The following is a 6098-nucleotide window of genomic DNA, read 5'->3' as shown; positions in this document are numbered from 1 at the left end:
TTTTACTGGAATGCGGTTATTGTCCTTCTTTTCCATCCTTCAATTGATCTTCTAGTAAATCTTCCACACCACTATGTCTGGATCAAAGTGCGTTGGGCGACATAGCAATCATTGGGAAGTTGAAGAATCTAGAAGTCCTTAGCTTTTTGATGTCTGATATTATGCAGTTGCCAGAAGAACTAGGTCAATTGAATAAGTTGAGATTGTTAGATTTAACCCAATTGTTTCCATCTAAAAGTTATTGCGCCCAATCTCATGCAAGCTTAACTCGACTAGAAGAGCTGTATATGGGTAATTGCTTCATTGAATGGGAGGTTGAAAGAGCCAACAGCAAAAGAAGTAATGCTAGCCTTGACGAATTGATGCATTTACCTCGGCTAACCACTCTAGAAATTGACGTTAAAAATGACAGTATTTTACCAGAAGGTTTTTTGGCCAGAAAGCTCGAAAGGTTCAAAATATCTATTGCAAATGAGTCGTTCATGCCTCCCAAGAGTGTTAGACAAAATTGGTTCAAAAGTCAGCTGCACTTTTCGATCAACAGTGATCGGAAGAGATTAAGAGCATTGAAGCTCAAGCTTGATTTTATGAACATTTGCTCCATGAAATTGCAGGGCATCAATAACGTTGAATACTTATGGTTGGACAAGCTGCAAGGCATCGAGGATGTTCTTTTCAATTTGGACACGGAGGGCTTTTCACAATTGAAGCTTCTCTGGGTTCAAAATAATCCTGACTTCTTTTGCATCGTCGATTCAAGGGCGATGGTCGCTTGTGATGCCTTTCCTCTTTTGGAGTCACTTATCCTTCACAATTTGATCAACATGGAGAGGATATGTATTGATCGGCTCAAAGTAGAGTCTTTCAACAAACTCAAAACCGTAGAAGCATATAATTGTGATAAGTTAAGCAATATCTTTTGGCTCTCCACTACAAAATGCCTTCCAAGACTTGAGAGAATTGCAGTTATTAATTGCAGCAAGATGAAAGAAATTTTTTCAATTGGGGATGAAGTTGATAATGCAATTGAGAAGATAGAGTTTGCTCAATTAAGATCTTTGAGTCTGGGGAATCTTCCAGAGGTTACAAATTTCTGCCGTGAAGTAAAGACTCCTTCAGCATCACCGAACAGACCAGCGTCGCAAGAGGAATCGACGACTACGTATTGCTCCAGCGAAATCACTTTGGATACTTCAACTCTGCTTTTCAACGAGAAGGTGCGTAGGCTAACATTTTCTTCATATATAACAGATTTTATTCATATATAACGTTCTCTTTTGACGTCATACGTGGAAATAATTAAATCATTTAAAGAATTGAAAGAAAATGGAAAAAAGGATAAAAAGAATCTCACGCGCTCACTAATTGAGCTCTTAACAAGTAGTATGAATTAGAATGCATACTCAGCTGTCAGTTGGAAATTGATTCAGACTTGCATTAATTTGTAATCAAAGAAGAAAATTTCAACAAGTGCTTCCCATTTGGATATTGGATCTAACGAGAAATTCTTATTTTTTTAGGTTGCGTTGCCCAACTTGGAGGCTTTGGAGATATCTGCAATTAATGTCGACAAGATTTGGCACTACAATCATCTTCCGGTCATGTTTCCTCGCTTTCAAAATTTAACACGATTGATTGTGTGGCGTTGTAACAAATTAAAATACATATTTTCAGCGTCTATGATCGGAAGCCTTAAGCAGCTCCAACACCTAGAAGTACGCTTCTGTGAGGATTTCCAGGAGATCATTTCTGAGAACAGAGCAGATGAAGTTATCCCTTATTTTGTCTTTCCACAGCTCACCACTCTGAGACTCGAAGGTCTACCAAAACTTAGATGTTTGTACCCTGGAATGCATACTTCGGAATGGCCCGCGCTAGAAATTCTTTTTGTGTATTTTTGTGACAAATTAAAGATATTCACTGCAGATTTATCGCAGAATGATCAACTTGGCATTCCTGCACAACAGCCCCCATTGCCGTTGGAAAAGGTATGAAACCATTTTCTAGATTTTTTGTCTATAGCTTATTTTTAACTTTGAAAAATATGACAAAGCATCGATAAATTAATACTCAATAAATTGAAAACTTTTATTATACAATAATCTTTGCTAGTCTAGATTAAGAGATCAATGTGGTAGATTAATAATTATATGAACTTTTTTTGGTATAGCATTTATAAAAAAATCCTTAGTCTTTCCATATAGAAGAACTTACAAAATAAATTAGTAATTTATTATTGTGCAATAAAATAATTTCGAGCCAGTATAAATCAACCTTTTTCTCTAATTTCTTTTTTACCTCTAAAATTAACATATAAAATAAATTTTATCAATAATTCAATTTTTTTAAAAATATAATATAAAACAAATACTATAAAGTCACTGTGTGTGACCGTAGATCATCAATTGACCTCATTAGTTATTATGATTGATGATGATCAGATCGTACCCAACTTGAAGGAACTATCACTAAGTGGAAAAGATGTGAAGATGATTTTGCAGGCCGATTTCCCACAACACCTTTTTGGCAGTCTTAGAGAACTAGAGATTGCTGCAGATGACTCAGCTGGTTTTCCAATCTGGAACGTACTGGAGAGATTTCACAATCTCGAAGCTTAGAGAAACATGTGGGGAAGTTGGCAATGATAAAAGAATTAAAGCTGCATCGGCACTATCATCTGAAGCAGCTGTGCAAACAAGATTCCAAACTTGGCCCCATTTTTCAGCATCTTGAAATTCTAAAAGTATATCATTGTCAAAGTCTGTTAATTCTATTGCCATCATCGTCGGTATCTTTTGGGAACCTAACAAAACTTGTAGCTTTCGATTGCAAGAAATTGATACACTTAGTAACATCCTCCACAGCAAAAACTCTAGTGCGACTCGTATCACTTTGTGTATACGGATGCAGAGCAATGTCAGACGTGGTAATAAATGACAAAGACGGGGTTGAAAAAGAAGAGATTGTTTTCCCCAAATTGAAGGCGTTGGACCTGCGTGATTTAGACAGCCTCACAAGTTTCTGCTCTGCCAATTACACCTTCAAATTCCCATCTTTGCAAGATTTGTGGGTGATTGGTTGTCCCAAGATGAAGATTTTCACTACAGGAGAATCAATCACGACTCTAAGAGTAAACGTCTGCTATGGAGAGACAGCGGATCAACGGCGTTGGGCTAATAATGATCTTAACACGACCATACAACAATTACATGCTGAGAAGGTACGGATATACATGTTACTCTCTATCTCCCATAGAAAAATTTTACAAAATTTGCTTTTTCTTTTTAAATAAAATATCGATAAGATATTTGTTATAAAGTTAGTTTAAATTGATGAATAAGAATTTTATTTTCAGCTGTTGGCGGGGTCGTCGTCATACTCTGTGGATTACGACTAATTTCATAGCCTTCTTATGACTTGGAGTTACGAATTTGAAGAAGAAAGTCCCAGCTGGTAATTAATTCTTATTTTATTTATTTGATCTCGTGGGTTGTTTCACAATTTCATCTCAATTGTTTAGAATGGGTCACTTGGTTTACTGTCAATATGGAATGCACTTTTCATGATTCGTTCAGGCTTTTATGGGCAGATTTTGCGTCATTGATTGTCTTTTGGTCTAATTTAATTTAATTTGAGTATTTTGTTTGAGAATTCGCTTGTTCTCTAAAATTTTATAATTCCTTGCAAGCATTTTATGATGAAATTTCATTAAAAGGGGCAACACTTGCATGTTGAATGTCTTCAGATATTATAATTCCTTGAAATCATGCGAACTTTTTTCTTTCTTTCTTTGCCAATCATTTATCGTCATCATTGCTGTTCCGTTATATTTGTTTCTGCTCTGTTTGTTCTTTGGAAACTTGGAAGCTGAATATCATTCAGCGGGTAAAATATATATATATATATATAATTAGCCCATTATGCCTACAACAAATCCTTACACCATCAAAGGTTAGCTATGAACAACTATATTGTGGAAATATTGTTTGAAAGCATTGGATAGAATTTTCAAAAATATCAAGTTTTCACAAACCAAAAAGGGAACTGATTTGGTCTAGTTCTGTGAAAAATATAGAAGCACAATATTTTGTCTGTTATTCTTGTTAAAATTCTCAGCACTGTGTTTGTAGAATGTCTGGATACTGATGGAGATTCAAGTCACTCTTCTTCTGTGCAACATTTGAAATGAAGCCTTTTTTTCCCCCTTTATTCAAATTTTATGTTGTGAGGGGTTCCGTTTCCATCTTCATGTGATTTACTTCATCGTGTCCCTACATATATGATAGTGTGTGTCATTTCCTGTCTGTTTCCTTTGTTTGACCATCGGAAGTTCAAAGACAGTTTATTCTAAATGTGTGTAAATTCATTTTCTGTATAAGCTCTTTGTATGCATTTTGACATTTTATTCTCAATATCTATGACTCAATGAGAGGTCTATTGTTATATATACGTCACGAATTTCTTGTGTATTTTTAGATTTGATGATGTATTTATTGCCTCATTGCAAAGGTCTTATAATCACTCTGATTCTTATTTCTTGTATATATATGTATATATGCGCAAGAAATTTGATAAATGATCTCGTCATTTTCTCAGCTAAACATCTAGTACTTTATATGTTGGAAGGGTACTAAGCAGCAGGCCAAGATTTATCAACTCAAAGATCGTCATCTCACTTTTTGAAAGTTGACCAAAAATTATTCCTAAAAGTAGCAAAAGTTGGTGGATTATTGTGGTTTTCCTACTTTATCGTTTTTGGTTGAATAAATTAATATAAAGCTGTCGATTCTGCATTAAAGCTTATGAATTGTGAAGATATGAATACCAAATCTTTCCAACTCCAACTCTTGAGTAATTATTAGGTTCCCACCCATGCAAACATATTTTCTTTCGAGAAAAAGGGATGCCTGATTCAGGGTATCCGTTGCCTCGGTTTATTTGATTTTGTTTGGTTCAATTGTGGTTCTGTTATTTAGTTTTTCCTCTGATGGTTCTGTTTCTCTGTATATTTCACTGGGTTTGCTTTGCTTCACATCTTTCTTTCAAAACTAAGAAGGCAAGGAAAGAGAGTACTTAATTAGAAAATGCAAGAAGCATATATGAAACCATGAATATGCTCATGCTCTTGCCTGTGAACACATAAAGAACAACTGAATATCCTTCGTCGGATAACAAAAAACAAAATCTAATCATCCATTATCCGTACAAGAAATGATACCATTACTTTTAGCAAATTGAAGGTGTTGTATCTTTTTTATTTAAAAAGTCTCTTAAGATTTTTACTTTTCCGGTTATTACACCTCCAAATTTCCACAGCTATAATGTCAATTCGTAAGTATTTGTCCCAAGATGAAGATTTTCACTGGAGGAGAATTAATAATTACGCTATTTCGGCCCAGAGGACCATGAAGCGCCTTGGGTTGTTGGCATTAACACCAGTGCGTTTACCAACCCAAACCTTCTGTTTGGTCAACAGCGTCTAAATTGAACCTATAGTGAATGGAGGAAAAAGAAAAAAAGGATTTATCAGAAACCTGCCGGTTTGGTGTATTCTCAGTTTGATAGATTGTATTTGTATATTTTCAAATACCTCCCCTGGTGCTTGCATACCTTTTCTTAATACCCCTAATTTAGAAAAAAAAATAATAATTTGTATACTGAAAATAAAATATTGTTGGTTAGTACCAGCTTATTTGTCTTAAAAAAACTAATTTGTACACTAAAAATAAAAAATTGTTGGTTAGTACCAGCATGTTTGTTTTGGTGCCAACGGATGTGAATACAATGAAAATATCAAATCACGCCTGCTACTTTCCAAAATGACTTTGATGAATGAAACAAACAAAAGATTTAAGTCAAATATCAGAGAATCAGAAGGAAGCTATTTTGCACTGGCCTAATTGCTATGCTTTCTGCATCAAATTTCGTTCAATCTTGGTGAAGATCTTGGTGTCCCTCTTTTATTCAATATAAGAAGAGTGAAAAAAAAATTGTTTGTTTTTTACACAAGTGATAGAAATACTTTTCAACTTTAGACAGTGTAACACTATACACATCAAAGAAATAAGATAATGAACCATTTCCCATACATAAAGCAA

General features: G+C 34.7%; 1 pseudogene; it reads left to right on the top strand.

The window, feature by feature from the left end:
• LOC18041797 overlaps window positions 1–3397 on the top strand; it is a 10745-nt pseudogene extending 7348 nt beyond the window's left edge.
• The last annotated feature ends 2701 nt before the right edge of the window (window positions 3398–6098 follow it).

The sequence above is a fragment of the Citrus clementina genome, unplaced genomic scaffold, assembly GCF_000493195.1.
Source record: "Citrus clementina cultivar Clemenules unplaced genomic scaffold, Citrus_clementina_v1.0 scaffold_5, whole genome shotgun sequence".
Classification (NCBI taxonomy): domain Eukaryota; kingdom Viridiplantae; phylum Streptophyta; class Magnoliopsida; order Sapindales; family Rutaceae; genus Citrus; species Citrus x clementina.
The sequence above is the reverse complement of the archived record's forward strand: the minus strand, read 5'-3'. Positions and strand labels throughout refer to the sequence as shown.